The 19,156-nt window shown below is 39.5% G+C and overlaps 1 protein-coding gene, 1 non-coding gene and 1 pseudogene across 7 annotated transcripts in view; 1 reads left to right on the top strand and 2 right to left on the bottom strand.

Annotated features, from left to right (window-relative positions):
• The window catches only part of MLLT10 (MLLT10 histone lysine methyltransferase DOT1L cofactor), a 129,641-nt gene that overhangs the window by 27,599 nt on the left and 82,886 nt on the right, over positions 1-19,156 (top strand). For 4 of the 6 annotated variants that reach the window (XM_030940583.1, XM_030940582.1, XM_030940578.1 and 1 more), the window contains one exon: positions 6,523-6,618. The gene's annotated coding sequence lies outside the window, so the exon portion shown is untranslated. Of the gene's footprint in view, positions 1-6,522; positions 6,619-19,156 lie in introns of those variants that run through there. The other 2 variants (XM_030940576.1, XM_030940577.1) reach the window with 2 other exon arrangements.
• LOC104665681 overlaps positions 1-19,156 on the bottom strand; it is a 38,998-nt pseudogene that overhangs the window by 15,519 nt on the left and 4,323 nt on the right.
• On the bottom strand, positions 16,784-16,890 carry LOC115900503. The gene has a single exon (XR_004060187.1). It is a non-coding gene; the product is annotated as a U6 spliceosomal RNA (small nuclear RNA).

Below are 19,156 nucleotides of genomic sequence, written 5' to 3'. Positions count from 1 at the left end.
TGCAAAAGTATACAGATGAATAGATGAATAGTGTGAGGTATGTCAGGGGGTAGGGAGGCAGAGCTTCCCCATCCTCTTGGGCCTTTTATACAGAGTTCACTGGATAGGCATGATTGAAGCTTGGACACCTGTATAGAAATGTGCTTGAACAAAGGTATGATCTAACACTAATAGACTGAGTAGGGAAACCCAGGCAGGCCTGTATGTTCACAACGCTTCTTGGCCTCTCTGTGCAACATTATTTTCTTCTGGGTATTGGGGCAGAACCCCTTCTGAAATGGGGGTTTTATGACCCACAATCAGACAGGGTAGGTCAGAGAATTTCTTTGTGTCCAGCTCCATTATAGAAAAGTAGGAGAAGTTTAGAGCATATTTTTAATTTTTATGGCCTGTCTTGGGGAGAAAAAGGAGGGCAGGAAGGGTCCGAGAGAGATTCTGTTTTCTGAGGCCTAAAGCACCCCATTATAATAAAGGACTGTTCTTTCACCTTTGTTACTCTGATGCTGTTCTGAAGCTGCATCAGGAACCAAGGACAAAAGGCCAAATACTTTAACAAAAGTTACGCCCGTTTTTTTAGTTACTTAAAAAGTAACAAAGACTATGGGAGTTGTGACTCAGGGACTGTGAACAAAACCAATATATGTATACATATATATGTGTGTGTGTGTATATATATGTGTGTGTATGTATGTATATATATGTATATGTATATATCATAATGTCACAGAAGTCTGTCATTTGACCTTACTTGTAAAGTATCTAATTAAGAGATGCAACTTCTGGGTCAAGAGATAGACAACTTATTACTTAGAGCAATAATTGTAACCAGAGTATCAGTAATTTTTGGCCATTTCCCGTAGAGCACTGCAAAGAGGGCCAAATAAAATCTGTTCGTGCTGTGTGTTGCATTACAGGAGAGGAGCCCTGAGCTTAGGGCACTGAATCTTTTGTAGTAGACAGTAAGCATAGCTGATCTTTGCTTTCTGTCTTCTGAGGCTATTCACTATATGAGCAACCTTGAAAAGATAGTCCAGAATAATGGGCTGCCATTAGCCTAACTCAGAAGACATGCAGAAATAGGAAAGACTCATACAGTATGGTTTCCTGCCACAAGAATGATTTTCAAATTATGATTGACTTTACACAATGTTTTTGATTCACAGCTAAGTTCAAAAGAGGTGTCCTTGATGGACAGACAGCATTCTTCCAAGCTGTGAATCACAAGCTTAGGTTTCTTCCATCTTGTGACTGCCTTCTTTAAAATGCTGCCTCTATGGCTTTAATGCTTATTTTTGTTATATATGTAACAGTTATCTATGTAACCAGTGTGGATACTAGAAATTTGGGGCTACTAAGGACCAGGCCTAGAGGTGACACACATCATTTTCTTTCAGACTGCTCTGATTGGAACCCAGTGCAATGGCCACATGTAACTGCAAAGGAAGCCGGGAAATGTCTAGTTACATGCCAAATAAAAAGAAATGAGTTTGGCGAATAGGCTGTCTCTACCTCGTTTTCGCCCATTCTTGTTACTTTGTATGTAATTACAGAGAATGACAGAAGACAGAGCATTTAAAAAATGAAAGTTAAAAAACAAAATCCCACTCCATATCTCACCATTGAGAAATAGCCATCACTTACTACTAAGTACATATCACAGATTTTTTCTATGCATAGAGACATACATACATACATACATACATACATACATACATACATAAAAAGGATAGAGAAAAATTATTAAATTGAGTGAAACCTACTGATGTTTTAAACACCGAAGGCAGATTTACTTGACTGTATAGAGGGAAAAGAAACCCTTCTTGTACAAAAACAACAACAACAAAATTTAGCTGAATGTGTGGTGTGTGCCTGTCATCACAGCTACTCTGGAGGCTGAGGTTGGAGGATGCCTTGAGCCTGGAGTTTGAGGCTGTAGTGAGCTATGATCGTACCACTGCACTCCAACCTGGGTGGAAGAATGAGATCAAAAAAACTTTTTCCCCCTTACCACAATAAATACTATTTCCTCAAACATACCTTTATGTTTAATAATAGAAATTACAAAAGCAAACGACGTTGAAGAGTTAAGACTGTCTTTCTAGTTGGGGAGCTTTTAGCTCTAAGTGATGGAATACTCAAATCAGAGTGGCTAAAGCAATTCGAAATTTATTACTTCATGAAGGTTCAGATGCTAGGCTTTTCTAAGATTGGTTAATTTAACAATAGCCAATTCAGCTGTAGCAGAGCATTGTTGACTTTTTTGTGATTTTCTTGACTTGTAGTCATGGTTGCCAGGTCACTGCAGTTGTTCTGAGGATCATGGTCTAACACTTGAGCATCTAAAGGCAGGAAGGGAATACCTTTAAGAATGAGGAGAACAGCTAGAAAATTTCAGCATCTGGCCTGGTGCAGTGGCTCACCCTGTAATCCCAGCACTTTGGGAGGCCGAGGCGGGCAGATCACTTGAGGCCAGGAGTTCGAGACCAGCCTAGCCAACATGGTGAAACCCAATCTCTACGAAAAATACAAAAAAATTAGCCGGGCGTGGTGGCGGACGCCTGTAATCCCAGCTACTCTGGAGGCTGAGGCAGGAGAATGACTTGAACCTGGAGGCGAAGGTTGCAGTGAGCTGAAATCGTGCTGTTGCACTCCAGCCTGGGCTACAAGAGCGAAACTCCATTTAAAAAAAAAAAAAAAGCAGCAGCAGCCGGGCGCGGTGGCTCACGCCTGTAATCCCAGAACTTCAGGAGGCTGAGGTGGGCAGATTACCTGCGGTCAGGAGTTTAAGACCAGCCTGGCCAACATAGTGAAACCCCGTCTTGACTAAAAATAGAAAAATTAGCCGGGCATGGTGGCACGTGCCTGTAATCCCAGCTACTTGGGAGGATGAGGCAGGAGAATTGCTTGAGTCTGGGAAACGGAGGTTGCAGTGAGCCAAGATTGTGCTACTGCACTCCAGCCTGGCCAGTAGAGCAAGATTCTCTCTCTCTCTCAAAAAAAGAAAATTTTAACTTCTGTTTTATTTTCCTGATTGAAACCTATTCCAGGTCTAAAGCAGTCAGTGGCTAAAGAGAATGGTGTTTTAAAATTCCTCTTAATTGCCTTGGACTCTTCCATGTTTGCCTCTAGGCTGGGGAATAGATACACTTTTATGAGGACATGAGAAGGTGATCGTGAATTTTCTTAAGCAATCAGGACTTTGTCAGCAAGAAAGAGGTTTATGTCTAGTCACTGTTTGGCAGACTTATGTTTTGTTTTAATTACATGTGTCAGATTTCATATTGAGCTCCTACAGTGAAGGCTGCTGGTATCCCTGTAGTCATTTTGCTTTTCCTGCTATCCAGGTTATTTGTTTTAATTTTTATTTGTTTATTATTTATTTTTTTGAGACAGAGTCTCACTCTGTCACCTAGGCTGGAGTGCAATGGTACGATCTCGGCTCACTGCAACCTCTGCCTCTCCAGTTGAAACGATCTCCTGCCTCAGCCTCTCATGTAGCTGGGACTAAAGGCACATGCCACCATGCCCAGCTAATTTCTGTATTTTTAGTGGAGACGGGATTTTACCATGTTGACCAGGCTGATCTCGAACTCCTGACCTCAAGTAATCTGCCCACCTCGGCCTTCCAAAGTACTGGGATTACAGGTGTGAGCCACCACACCCTGCCAGGGTTTTGTTTTTGAAGACATTTGTATTTTTTCAGGTAGCGACTTTCTCTTATGTAAACATAATCCTCATAGTTGTGTAGGTATTTGTTTTGTATTTGAATTTGTTAGCTGCTCACTATTAGTCTTTTTACCACAGCTTCTTCAGTAAGTTCATTGTACCTCTTAAATTGGCTGAATTTTATTAACTTTTTTCAAGAATAAGTTGTTAGGACTTGTGTTCTCTGATTTCTTTCATAATGGAGGGCATTTTCTTTTGCCTTAATTTTTGAACTGTATCTTGGCTGTATATAATATTGTTGGGTCACATTTTATTTCTCCTAAAAACGTAATGGTCCTGGAATATTGCTGTGGAGATGACTAACGACACCTCCCTCTCCCTGTATTCTGCTAAGTTTAACTACAGTAAGTCTTGGTGCTGCACAATCTGTAACAGAATTGTTCAGAATTTTTTTTTTTCCATTTTCATTTTATGGAATTTTATGTTTGAATATACCTTCTGTTCCCCACTCATTGAATTATCTGCTTGAGGGACACATGTTATTCTTATGTTTGATTATCTCTGTTTTTTATACCTATCAGATGCTGTCTGCCTGCTTTAATACTGTTTTTAAAATTTGCATTACTGTGATTATTTCAAACCTTTCTTTTAACACTTTAAACATTTTCGGCAATGCGTATTCTTTTCCTTGCTGTTTCTATTTTATTTGCTTATTCTGTAATGATATTGTTTTAGTCTTAAATTTATTACTTTGGTTATCTCCCTTCTTACCTTTTTCTATTTTATCTCATTCTTGAGCTTTGTTTGAACTCATGTTATATTTTTTATTTGGCATGCGGACAGTTTTGAGAAATATCTTCATGCTCAGTTCTGTATGCTTCTAGGTTGTGATTTTTGGCTATCTCATGCACGTTAGACTCTTTGTATTTTTTTTTGCCTGTAGTTTCTTTGCCATACAATTTTAAAAATGTTGTTTATGCTTGGGAGACTCACTTTTGACACTTATTCCATTATAATTTCGGTAATTTTTTGAAAATTTTCTCCTCATTTTTGAGACGATGGTTTAAGGGCTATGTATTTTGCATTTTTCTGAAGCCTGTGGGAATGGGAGGGGTACAGTATAAAAGCTTGGGAGGAGGGGTGCAGTATAAAGAGCTTGGCTTAGGGCAGTATGCACTTTTTGGTATAACTCCAGGCCGGGCTCCCTTTTTTAACACAGTACGTTATTAAATGTTTTGCACCAGGTTCTATATCTCAGGTGTTCGGGTGTATCTTAGTCTTATGGGGAATACCCTAGGATTCTGTTTTATTTTTTATTTTAGTTGTAACTTTTTGAGACAAAAAAAGTTTTTTTGTCTGTCCCACAAGCTGGAGTGCAGTGGCATGACCATGGCTCATTGCAGCCTCCACCTCCTGGGTCCTCCGCCTCAACCTCCCAGTAGCTAAGACTACAAATTTGCACCACCACACCAACTCATTTTTGTGCTTTTGTGGAGGTGGGTTCTCATTATGTTGCCCAGGCTGATGTCTAACTCCCTGGCCTCAAGTGATTCTCTCACCTAGGCCTCCCAAAGCACTGGAATTACAGAGGAGAGCCACTACACTGGGCCCCCTAGGATTTTATGTAATTAGTTCTTAGCCTTGATACTTTACTTCCAGTTAGCACCTCTTCACTTTTCCTCCTCTCACCTTCAGTTTTTCCTGTTTCTCCCCTGAAGCTAATACTACTCTTTAGGCAGAAAAAGTAGTTTAGTAGGTAAGAACACATAAAACTGCCTCTCTTCAGATTTGGGACTTTCGGTTATATTCTCAGAATTTTTGGGAATTAAGGGGTAGGATTAAGAGCTGAATCCTATAGCTCAGTCTAGGGCGATTTGTACTCTAACCTGTATAACTCTACAGTAGTTAGTGATTCACACAACAGAACATTTTGGTTAAAATTATCTGACATTAAGTTGGACGTCCAATATGTAATTAATTTTTTATTTTATTGAATTCCTTTTTATATTTAGCTCATCAGTTTTAGCACTTTAGAGCACACCCTAACTTTATCTAATTTTTTTGTTGTTGTTGTTAGAGATAACTAATTCATCTATTTTTTGAGTAAACCCAGGAAAGAATTTTTTGCTGGAGTTTCTGTGCCTCTAGTTTCTGGAGAAATTCTCATGGTAGAGAAAAATCTGGTACTGTTCAGATGTGAAGTGCTATGTAAACTTTAAAGTGCTATTTTTAATTGTTCACAAAAATATTTGGTGGTTTTTTTGTTGTTGTTGTTGAGACGGAATCTCACACTGTTGCCCAGGCTCGGGTGCAGTGGCACGATCTCGGCTCACCACAACCTCTGCCTCCTGGGTTCAAGCGATTCTCCTGCCTTAGTGTCCCGAGTAGCTGGGATTACAGGCGCTCGCCATCATGCCTGGCTAATTTTTGTATTTTTAGTAGAGATGGGGTTTTACCGTGTTGGTCAGGCTGGTCTCGAACTCCTGACCTTGTGATCCGCCCACTTCAGCATCCCAAAGTGCCGGGATTACAGGTGTGAGCCACCGTGCCCAGCTGTATTTGGTGTTTTTAAGAAGAAAAAGTGTATATTTTGCTGAATGTAAATGTGGCAAATAATTACAGACTTCAGTTGTTTATTAGTATTATTTTAGACTGATCAAGAATAAAAGAGCTGAACTTACTTAAAAAGAAACTCACACTAGTATTACTTGTTTGTAAAACAACACGATGATCAGAGAAAGTGATTTTTGATAGAAGTATTTGTTAATATTTTAAATTACTAGTTATAAAAAAATTATTGCATATATGGGGTTATAGTTCACATTTAAATTGGATTTTACTTATATTCGTTTTTAGAAATATAAAGAGAAGGACAAACACAAACAAAAACACAAAAAGCAGCCAGAACCATCACCTGCATTGGTTCCATCCCTGACTGTTACTACAGAAAAAGTAAGTTTTAAGAATCTTATTTTGTTTTATGTAATAAGTAAGTATTTTGCTGATTTTCACCTCTAAAAACTGTTTTCATTCCCTAACTTTTCCCAGCTTTTCAACCACATATCAGGCACTTAGAATTCTCATTTCTTTTTTTTCTTTTTTTTGGGGGGAGACGGAGTTTCGCTCTTACTGCCCAGGCTGGAGTACAGTGGCACGATCTTGGCTCACTGCGACTTCCGCCTCCTGGGTTCAAGCGATTCTCCTGCCTCAGTCTCCCAAGTAGCTGGGATTACAGGCACCCACCACCATGCCCAGCTGATTTTTTGTATTTTTAGTAGTGACGGGGTTTCACCATGTTGGGCAGGCTGGTCTTGAACTCCTGACCTCAGGTGATCCACCTGCCTCAGCACTCCCAAAATACTAGGATTACAGGCATGAGCCACCGTGCCTGGCCTAGAATTCTCATTTCTCTCTCTCTCTCTCTTTTTTTTTTTTTTTTTTGAGACAGAGTCTCACTTTGTCACCCAGGCTGGAGTACTGTGGCACAATCTCAGCTCACTGCAACCTTTACTTCCCTGGTTCAAGTGATTCTCCTGCCTCAGACTCCTGAGTAGCTGGGACTATAGGCGCGTGCTGCCGTGCCTGGCTAATTTTTTGTATTTTTAGTAGAAACGGGGTTTTACTATGTTAGCCATGATGGTCTCGATCTCCTGACCTCGTGATCTGCCGGCCTCGGCCTCCTGAAGTGCTGGGATTACAGGCGAGAGCCACTGTTCCTAGCCTGAATTCTCATTTCTTACCTTATTCTACCTTCTGTTTATTCTGTGCTTGTCTCCAAAGCCTGTTGTTAAGTAAGGATAACAAGTGGGAACCGTCAATGAGACAGATAATTTTGGCTGTGGGTGGACTTCATTCACCTGAGATTTTGAATTCTGGCCTCGCCACTTACTGATTGAGTCTTTAGGTTAATTAACCTTGGTGTAACTCAATTTTATCATTTGTAAAGCGGGGGAAATTATTAGTGAAATTGAATGATAGACTACATGTAAAGCAATTAGAACAGTTTTTGGTTCATAGTGAGAATTAGTAATTATTAAGTATTATTAGGATTATTATCTCGTGGTTAATATGAAAACAGAGGGAGACTGGAACAGAATAAGCAAGTCGGGAAATGCAGTAGGAGATGAGTCTAGGCTGAGGGGCCCGTTATGCAAAGCTGTATAAACCAGTGTGAGGACTTTGTGTTTAGTTTGCTCAAAAAGTGAGCTATTGGGGGTTTCTGAATTGAGATGTAGTCTGACTTATTTTGAAAGGACCTCTGGCTGCTTTGTTTTGGACAGGCTATGGAAAGTCAGAATGGAAGCAGGGAGGCCATTAGCAAGGTATTTAGTCATCCAGAGAGAGATGGCGGTAACAATAGAGGTAGTGATAGGTGATCAGATTCTGAAAACAAAGGTTGAGCCCACATGATTTTCTTACAGGTAAGTTAGAGGCATATGAAAAAGAGAGGATCCATGGATGATTACAAAGACTTTGGGTCAGATCACTAGAAGATACAGAGTTACTGTTAACAAAGACAGGAAAGAGGGGCGGAGGGGAGGGGGCATACCAGGTTGAGGCGAAAGAAAGGAATTCAGTTTGGGATACGGTTTTAGTTTTCTATTGCAGATGAAATTACTACAATATACCAGTTTAAAACAACGTAAACTTACTAGTTGTCGTCTTGTAGGCTGGAAGTGTGGGTGGACTCAGCTATTTCCTCTAATTAGGGTCTCTCAAGGCCAAAATCAAGGTGTTGGATGGTCTGGGTTCTTATCTGCAAGAATCTGTTTCTACCGTTGGTCAGGTTATTGGCAGAATGAATCTGCTTATATGCTTGGTCAGGTTATTGGCAAAATTCGGTTCCTTGTGGTTGGTTGTAGGATTGAGGTGCCCATTTCTTTGCTGCCTGTCAGGTGGGGGTCAGCCCTTGGCTTCTAGAGCCTCTCTTTGTTTCCTTGTGCCATGTGTCACATGATCCCCTCCATCTCATAGGTAGCAATGGCTTGTTGAATTCCTCTTACACTTGGAATTTTTTTTTGCATCTCTTTTGCTTTTAGTTGGAGAAAGTTCTCCATTTAAACTCATGTGATTAGATTGGGTCTACCTGAAAAGTCCAAGATAACGTCCTTATTTTAAAATCCATAAGTTTAATTACATCTGGAAAGCCCCTTTTGCCATGTAATATAACATATTCACAGGTTTCAGGGATTAGACTGTGGACATCTTGATTGAGGGGTGCTGTCCTGCCTTCCACAGATATGTTGGGGTTGAGATATATCTATTAATATTAGACATCTAAGTAGATATACTGACTAGCCAGCTGAATACCTAGTCTGGTATTTAGAAAAGAGGTCTCAACTTTGAATATTAAATGTGGGAATTGTATGCATATGGAGTTATTTAAAATCACAAGACTGAATGATACCACTAAGGGAGAAGTGAGTGCAGGTAGAAAAGAGAATAGGCCTTAGGAGGCCCAGGACCTCCTGTGTCGAAAGGTCTGGAAGAGGAGGTACAACCGACAAAGGAGACTGAGAAGAGGCCAGAGTTTGGAAGAAAACGAAGAGGATGTGGTGTGCTGGAAGCCAAGTTAAAGAAAGGTGGGGATAAGTGAACTGTGTCATGTATTAAGGACTAGCCCTTTGATTTAGTCATTTGGAAGTCATTACTGACCTTAAACAGTTTTAAAGTACTGATTGAGGCACAAGCCTGAGTGGAGTGCTTTATAGAGAGGATAGGATAGAAAAGTCAGACTGTGTGTATAAATGAGGAGCTTTGCTATGAAGAGGAGCAGAAGAATAGGGAAGTGGAGATAATGAAAGGTGTTTTTAAAATAACGTAAATAATAGGATGTTAGGTACACTAATAGGAATGATTCAATAGAGAGGAGGAGTAATGAAATAATAGACAGGAATATTGCTACAGTGATGTCCCCTAGAATATGAGAAGGGATGGGATTTTGGGGAAAATATCTTTTGATAAATCCAGAGTTTTTTCAGTAAAAAGCATTGCTTTTAGTTGTGATGATTGGAGGAGTATTAGATTTGAGCGAAGAAAAAAAGGCATGAGATAGTTAACTATAATAATGCAAAAGAAAATTGCCACGATGTTTACTATGATTTCTGGGTAGTCACAATGTTCCACCTGAGGTTCATGGTCAAGACTTAAAGGTGAGGCAGATTTACACAGCTTTTTGTTTTTCTCTGTTCTTGCCCATCTCTATGGATGTGGGCACAGAGTAGGATTTGGTCAGGTTGTTATTTTACCATCTGAATATAGCGAATGAGTGAGGGTAAATGCCAGGGGGGTTATAATGATGGATCATTATATTTAAACCCAATGGGTAGGGAAATGAGGACAATAGATGAGGGATAGTATATACTGGTTAATGGTTTCTGGTGAAATTAAAGGATTGTTGAAGGCTGCGCACAGTGGCTCATGCCTGTAATCTCAGTACTTTGGGAGGCTGAGGCAGGAAGACTGATTGAGTTTGAGACCAGCCTGGCAACTCAGTAAGACCCCAAAGATTGTTGAAGTAGTAAAGAGTGAATTAGAAATATGAAGTGGTATTTAAGAGTATGATGTATAAAATGGAAATTATCGAGGGTTTGAGATTATTTAATCATATCAGAATGTAGGATGTGATCAGGTCATGAGGGGCTGATGTGGGGCAGAAGAGAAGATCATTGGAAGAGAGGCTGTCAAGGAACAGAAAGACTGGAGGTTATAAAAGATTGTCTAGATGTATATTGAATTCTCTAAGAAGTAAAATAACAGTAGTGTTGAAGACTGACAGTAATGTAGGTCCTAAGGCAGTGGTTGGCAAACTTTTTCTGCCAGGGGCTGAATACTAAATATTTTAGGATTTGTAGGCCATACTGGCTCTTTTTAGTACTCAGACCTTTGCTACTGTAGAACAGAGTAGCCATAGACACTTTGTAAACAAGCGAATGTGGCAGTGTTCCAGCAAAACTTTGTTTATGGACACTGGAACTTAAATTTCATATAATTTTCATGTGTCATGAAATAGTCTTCTTTTGATTTTTTAAAAAAGCCATTTAAACATATTAAAATCATTCTTAGCTGTTGAGCTATACAAAAACAGGTGGATGACTAGAGGGCCTGTAGTTTGCTGTATCCTACCCTAATGATGAGACCTAATGGTTGCTAATGTCTGGTGACATGAGAATTTTTTGCTGGAAGGTTTTAGAGAGTTGTAGAATTAACACTGAGGAATGAGGAAACCTACCTCATTTCCATACCCAGTGATACAAGAGCTGCGGGAGCAAAATAACATTGAGATAGCTACAGATTAAACAGTGGGTTTCAAGGTTGATCTGCGTTTTTGTTGGAACAAGAATCAGAAGAGATGTTCAGAGAAAAGGATGGGGTACATTGCACCTTGTTCTCAGAGCACAGTGGAAGGCTTTCAGCTGTTGACGGGGAGGGGTGGCAGGTGTGGACATAATAGGGGAGGTTCACAACTGTGTGGGGATGAGGCAGGTGAGGATGGAGCTGGAGTCCTTTGATGACTGACATAAAAACATGAGAAAGTCATTATCAGATTGACCCTAGTAGACTTCAGGCAAATAAGATGAGGCCTTGAGTGTTTGAAGAGGTTGGATGGAGAGGTAGTATGGGCTCCTCCTTGATCCTGATGGCTGGTAGAAGACTTCAGTCATAGGTTCCTTTTGGGGGAAGGGTGTCATTTTACTGTTGGTTCACCATACTCTTTTCTTGATTGAAAGATAGGGATAGGTCAGGGAAAGAAAGGCTGTTTTACCCAGATCTTTAGGGCTCCTTCTAGACTGTATGGATTTTTAAAAATTATTGATACATTGTAGTTGTACATATTTTGGAGGTATATGTAATATTTTGATATGTGTACACAATGTGTAGACTCCATGGTTGATGGTGGTAGAGCACACGTAAATTGAAAGTCAAGGGAACTTTAATTCACTACTGTAATTTTTAAATGTCTGTATCATGTAGTGTTTGCACATTTTTAACCTTAGTTTACCATCTCTTATGCCATTTCCTTTATTTCTTTATTAACTTAGATTATACTGCCTTATATTTTTTAGTGCACTTTTTCTGTGACTAACCTTTAACCTTTTTGTACTATAAATGTTTTAAAACTAGAAATTAGCAACAAATATCTACTTCAATATTGTGTTATATTAATGTGTTATCACTATCACCTTTTAAGTATTGCAACTGTAATTTGCTAGTATAATATTTTCACACAAATCTTTGGCAACAATGATAGTGGACCACTGGTGATACATAAGCATTGTTCACTAAGGTTGTTATCAAAGGGAGTAAAAGTGTAAGTGTCTTTTTCAGAAACCATAGCTCTTTGTTTCTATGATTGGGGGATTTCAGTTCTTAGGTAAAAGATAATTAGATGGAACACATGGGCTTCCGTGTCTGCAGGAACTTGATATAAGGAGTCCTTTAATATGACAAAACAAGTAGAGACAGCTTATGTTTTTAGGGAGGTGTGGTTACTCCCCTGATTTCCCCAATTTATAGTATTTCTAAGCACTTCAAACTGGTTTCCTTCTTCCCATGGTAGAAGAGGATATTGCCAAGGAAAAAAAGGGGAGATGCCAGGTTGGGGTAGCTCACGCCTATAATTTCAGCACTTTGAGAGGCCGAGGTAGGTGGACCACTTGAGGCCAGGAGTTTGAGACCAGCCTGGTCAACGTAATAAAACCCTGTCTCTACTAAAAACACAAAAAATTAGCTGGGCATGGTGACGCATGCTTATAATCCCAGCTACTCGGGAGGCTGAGGCAGGGGAATTGCTTAAACCCAGGAGGCCGAGGTTGCAGTGAGCCAAGATGGCACCACTGCACTCCAGACCAGGTGACAGAGCGAGACTCTGTCTCAAAAAAAAAAGGGAGAAAGTCTTCGTTCTTGACGAAATAGAGATTTGCTTGCTGTCAATGTTATTTTGGTAAAGAAATTCGTAGATGCTTATAAGCCACAGTTCTCTTTTTAAATTGACAAAATTGAACATCACACCTTGTTAAAAGCAATCTTTAACACATTACCTTTTATTATTATTAGAAGACTTAGTTATTTCTGAGCGTCATTATAAATAGCTCACAATTTTAGTTGTTTGAATTTTGAGGTAATTTAGCTTTTAAAGTACAGTTTTTGTTTGTTTTAAGGAAGTTTTTCGTGCACCAGAGATACATGATCAGGTTTTTGTTTCTTTCTCTTTGCAACATTTTTAAAAGAGGATAAAGGAGAACCTAATTTTAAGTAAATTTTTTCAATTAGCTGTTAAATTTTGTACTGATTTTTAAAGACTTTCAGAAGAAAATTTTTGGTAAAAGTTAATTTTTATGTGTAATTTAAAAATTTTAATGTTTCTTTAAGGATCATCTTTTAAAGAAATCTTCAGAACTTTAAAGTTATAATGCAATCCAAGTGGAGATTTAATATTTGTTTATTAAGTCACTTTATCTCTTTGTTCTGTTCTTGTATTTTACAACACAACACAATTATGTTTGAAAGTTAAGCTTTTTTAAAAAGTAAATTTAATTTTGAAGGAAACACACACACACACAATCTTAGGGCCATAAGGCATTCAAAAGTCTAATGTATCATAAATATATTATATATGAAATGTTGCACGTATTTAAAATAGAAACATTGATAACATTTTGACATATGTACACTTTAGTGAAACTATAACCACAATCACAGGCAAGAGTTTCCTTGTGACTTCTTTTAATCTCCTCCCTGTCTTCACATCCCTCCCCAGGTAACTACTGATCTGCTTTTTGTCACTTTAAATTAGTTTGAATTTTCTATAATGTTAAACAATGGAAAAATATAGTATGTGTGCTTTTTCTGTCTGGCTTCTTTCAGCATAATTATTTTAAGATTTGTTCTTGTTGTATGTTTTAATAGTTGAGTTTTTGGCTAACTACAATTCTGTGAATGGATGTACTATAATTTGCTTATCTATGCAACAATTGATGGGCATTCAGGTTGTTTTCAGTTTTGGGCTGTTACAAATAAAGCTGCTATGAATATTGTATAAATCCTACAAGATATGTGTTTTTATTTCTCTTGCATGAATACCAAGGAGTGGAATGGTTGGGCCACATGGTAGGTGTGACTCACCATGGTAGGTATATATGTTTTTTTTGTATGTGTGACGGAGTCTCGCTCTGTCACCCAGGCTGAAGTGCAGTGGTGCGATCTTGGCTCACGGCAACCTCCGCTTCCCGGGTTCACGCCATCCTCCTGCCTCAGCTTCCCAAGTAACTGGGACTACAGGCACCCGCCACCACACCCGGCTAATTTTTTGGTATATTTTTTTAGTAGAGACGGGGTTTTGCTGTGTTAGCCAGGATGGTCTCAATCTCCAGACCTTGTGATCCGCCCACCTCGGCCTCCCAAAGTGCTGGGATTACAGGCATGAGCTACTGCGCTTAGCCAATATCTTCATATTTGTTATTTGTTTATTTTTAGTGAAGTGTTTTTTAAGATCTCCCCACCACCTGCCTTTTTTTATTGGCTTGTTTTCTTATTACTGACTCTTGTAAGACTATGTGTTCTGGATGCAGGTCCTTTATCAGATACACATATTGCAGATATTTATCTCACTCTGTGGCTTATATTTTCATCCTTTTAATCTTTTGAAGAGCAGACGTTCTTTATGAAATTTAGTTTATGAATTTTTTTGTGTTTTCTTTTATAAGCTTTTAAAACTATAATTCAGGAGTATATAGTCATGAAGCCTAGACCGGTTAACCAAATCTAAAAGAAACTGGCTTCTTATTACAACTAACATGTGAACATTGCCGCCCTTCTTCTCTCCAGAATGACTATAAAAAAAGTTACTATGGAGAAACAGAAACCTAGATTTGAGGCAACACGTAAAAACCAAAGGAAAAATAGCAATTCAGTGGTTCGTTGGTGAAAGCAGGAAAGTTGGTGCCTTTCACTGTGCTACTTTGCTCTTCTTACTCTTGCACTTTTTTTTTTTGAGACGGAGTCTTGCTTTGTTGGCAAGGTTGGAGTGCAGTGGTATGATCCCAGGTCACTGCAGGCTCTGCCTTCCGGGTTCAAAGGATTCTCCTGCCTCACCCTCCCAAGTAGCTGGAATTATAGGCGCCGACCACCACACCTGGCTGATTTTTGTATTTTTAGTCGAAATAAGGTTTAACCATGTTGGCCAGGCTGGCCTCGAACTCCTGAGCTCAGGTGATCCACCCTCCTTGGCCTCCCAAAGTGCTGGGATTACAGGTGAGCCACAATGCTCGGCCTTATTCTTGCCCTTTTTGTTTCTCTTCTTCAGCCCATCCATGTTAGACCCCAATAGGTTTGAACAAACTACCTATTAATTTCTTTGAAGGTTACCACAGTGCTGATTGTTCTTTGCTAGTGTATAAAAATCCTGTTGAAATTTCTGTTTATTTTGTATTCTGCAACCTTGCCTGAACATTTTTCAAGACAGTCTTGCTCTGTTGTCCAGGCTGGAGTGCAGTGGCTCATTGCAGCCTTGACCTCCCAGGCTCAAGCATCCTCCCACCTCAGCCTCCTGATTAACTGAGACTAGAGGTGCACACCACCATGCCCATCTAATCTTTTCTTGTAATTTTTTGTAGAGATAAGTTTCGCATGTTTCCTAGGCTGGTGTTGAACTCCTGGGCTTAAGCCATTTGCCCCCGCTTGACCCCGCAAAGTGCTGGGATTACAGGCATGAGCCACCACGCCTGGCCACTTTAATTTTTATTTCTTTGCTTACATTGGGCTTAATTGGCTCTTCTTTTTCTATTCTGAAGATTAAGGCCAGGCGCAGTGGCTCACGCCTGTATCCCAGCACTTTAGGAGGCTGAGGCAGGCGGATCACTTGAGATCAGGAGTTCCAGACCAGCCTGGCCAACATGGAGAAACCCTTTCTCTACTAAAAATACAAAAATTAGCCAGGCATGGTGGCACAGGCCCGTAGTCCCAGCTACTCGGGAGGCTGAGGCAGGAGAAGCGCTTGAACCCGAGAGGCGGAGGTTGCGGTGACCCGAGACCTCACCACTGCACTCTAGCCCGGGTTACAGAGCAAGACTCCATCTCAAAACACACACACACGCACACACAAAACAACCTGGTGTGGTGGATCCCCTGAGGTCAGGAGTTTGAGACCAGCCTGGCCAACATGGTCTGAAGCCCCGTAGCTACTAAAAATACAAAAATTAGCTGGGTATGGTGGCAGACGCCTGTAATCCCAGCTACTCAGGAGGCTGAGGCAGGGAATCACTTGAACCCAGGAGGTGGAGGGTGCTGTGAGCCAAGACAGCGTCATTGCACTCTAGCTTGGGTGACAAGAGCAAAACTGTGTCTCAAAAAAAAAAAAAAAAAAAAAAAAAAAAAGATGATTGTTCTATCTTTCTTCTTTTCTAATACATACATTCAGTGCGATAAATTCCTCTGTAAATGCTGCTTTCCCAGCATCTCACAAATTTTTATATTTTATTTTCATTCAGTTCCAAATATTTTTAAATTTCTCTTTATATTTCTTCTTTTACTTATATGTTATTTAGAAGTGTCTTGTTTAATCTCCATGTATTTTTGGATTTATGGCCACCTTTCTGGTATTGATTTCTGGTTTAATTTCATTGTGGTCTGAGAGAGCAAGGCACTGTATGATTTCTGTTCTTTAAAATTTGTTAAGGTGTGTTTTATGGTCTCGAATGTGGTCCATCTTGGTTAACGTTCCATGTAAGCTGGAGAATAGAAGAATGTGTCATTTGCTGTTGTTGGATGAAGTAGTCTACAGATGTCAATTACATACAGTTGATTGATAGTACTGTTCAGCTCAACTGTGTCCTTAACTGATTTTCTCACTAGTGTATCTGTTAATTTCTGGCTGCGATATCAATTTCTATCAGTTTTTGCTTCATATATTTTGACCACTTTTGTTAGTCACATACACATTAAGGATTGTTATGTCTTTTTGAAGTATCAACACCTTTATCTTACGTAATTACTCTCTTTAGACCTGATCACTTTCTTTGCTCTTGGGTCTGTTCTGTTCATAATTAATATAGTATTTCTGCTTTTTTAAAAATCAGCATTAGCATAGTATATCTTTCTCCATTTCCTTTTTATTTATTTTTATATGGAACACTTCACGAATTTGCATGTCACCCTTGCACAGGGGCCATACTAATCTTCTCTGTATCATTCTAATTTTTGTATATGTGCTGCCGAAGCGAGCACTGTTTCCTTTAAACTCTACGTGTCTTTATATTTAAAGTAGGTTTCCTCTAGACAACATATAGTTGCTGCTTGGTTTTGGATCTGTGACAATCTTTATTTTTTAATTGGGGTATTTAGACCATTGCCATTTAAGGTGACTATTGATATAATTGGGTTAATATCTACCATATTTATTACCAATTTTCATTTTTAAATTTTTGTTACTGTTTTTGTCATTCACAGCTTTTGTGGTTTTTATTATTTTATATGATTGAATTTTCTTGTCTTTTTTTTTTCACCCTCTCATCACACTTTAAGTGTCTTATTTCACTCTCTCCTTGATCACATGTTTTCTGAGGCAAATTCAGATATAATTCTTAGACTTGTGCCTGTGTAGGTAAGGTGTTTTCCTCTGGCTTCCTTCATGGATTTTAACCTTGGAGCGTGGGAGTGTACTTCCCTTTCCCCCTCCTTTTTCACATTTATCTTGCTTGGCGTCCTCTAAGTTTCTTTGATAGCTGGTTTGGCTACTGCCATTTGTTCGAGGGGAAGTTTCTGGATGTTACGATTTCAAATATTGCTTCTCCTTTCTTCTCCTCCTTGTATTTCTGTTTTAACTATGTTATGCCTTTTGTATACATCCCAGCATTCATGGATATTTTGTTTGCTTTTGTTTTCTAGTCTTTTTTTCTCTTTCCGTTTCAATTTTGGAAGTTTTCATTGTCATATCCTCAAGCTTAGAGATTTTTTTCTTGAGTTGTGTCCCACTCTTCTGATACCCTGAAAGACATTCTTCATTTCTGTTTGTTTTTGATCTCTGGCATTTCTGATTTGCTTTCATTATGCATATGTTCTTGCATGTTGTCTGCCTTTTCCATTAAATTCCTTATCATATTAGTCATAGATTTTAAAAATTCTTGGTCTCATAATTCCAACATTCCTACCATGTCTGACTTAGTTTCTGATGGTTTTTTACTTTGTTTAAACTGCATTTTTTACCTTTTGTGTTGTTGTTTCATGTTGAACATTATGTCCTGGCAAAAGGAACTGCACTATAAGTAGACCTTTAGTAACACACTAGTAAATTGTGGGGAACAAGAGGCATCTTATACTTCTATAATTTTTAGTCTTTAGGTGAACCTCTACCCCTGGAATGTGAACTGCATAGGGGCTTCTTAGTTATTTTTTTCTCCCACAAGTGGAACAGGATGATGGTTAGAGTCGCCTGAAGTTGTACATTTTCCTTCCCTAGGTTAGTTAGGTTCTGACAAAAACCTCCACAGGTTAGATTCTCGTTAAATGGTTTCTCCTGAAAGCAGGCCTTGTTAGGAAAAACAAAGCTCTGGTTATTTCAAAATGGTTCCTTTTCCCCCTTTATTGGAGGGATCTCTGGGGGACTCTTTCTCCGGTATTCACTCTGCGGGCCAGCTAGAGGTCCTAGAGGTAAAATTCACAAAAGTGTGAGGGTCCCCCAAGACCGGGTACCCCTGGAGGTTTTCTTTTTCAGCCTTGTCCACACTGCCTCTAGCAGTTTATCAATTAAAATAGCTTTTCTTTCCCTGGGACTGGTTCCTGCAGAGGTTTCAGCTGCTGGATTTGCTTAGGTAAGTTGTAAGTCTCTCTGTGCATTGATTTGTCTTTCTGGTTTTTTTTGTTTTGTTTTCTGAATTATACTTGAAGTTCTAGGGTACATGTGCACAACGTGCAGGTTTGTTACATAGGTATACATGTGCCAATGTGCCATGTTTTTTTTTTTTTTTCCCGAGACTGAGTTTCACTCTTGAGAGCAATGGCACGATCTCGGCTCACTGCAACCTCCGCTTCCTGGGTTCAAGTGATTCTCCTGCCTCAGCTTTCCAAGTAGCTGGGATTACAGGCATGTGCCACCACGCCCAGCTAATTTTTTTGAGACGGAATCTCGCTCTGTCACCCAGGCTGGAGTGCAGTGGCAGGATCTCAGCTCACTGCAAGCTCCACCTCCCAGGTTCACACCATTTTCCTGCCTTAGCCTCCTGAGTATCTGGGACTATAGGCGCCTTCCACCACGCCTGGCTAATTTTTTTATATTTTTAGTAGAGATGGGGTTTCACCTTATTGGCCAGGATGGTCTCGATCTCCTGACCTTGTGATTCGCCTGCCTCCGCCTCCCAAAGTGCTGAAATTACAGGTATGAGCCCCAATTTTTTGTTTAGCAGTTTGCCCTGTGACCTCTCAATTTACTTATATAAGAGTTGGTGATTTTCAGTTTGTTGAGCTTTGTATTTATTTTAGGGTAGAGCAAAGACTT

The sequence above is a fragment of the Rhinopithecus roxellana genome, chromosome 11 (assembly GCF_007565055.1).
Source record: "Rhinopithecus roxellana isolate Shanxi Qingling chromosome 11, ASM756505v1, whole genome shotgun sequence".
Classification (NCBI taxonomy): Eukaryota; Metazoa; Chordata; class Mammalia; order Primates; family Cercopithecidae; genus Rhinopithecus; species Rhinopithecus roxellana.
This window is presented reverse-complemented; position numbering and strand designations above follow the sequence as displayed.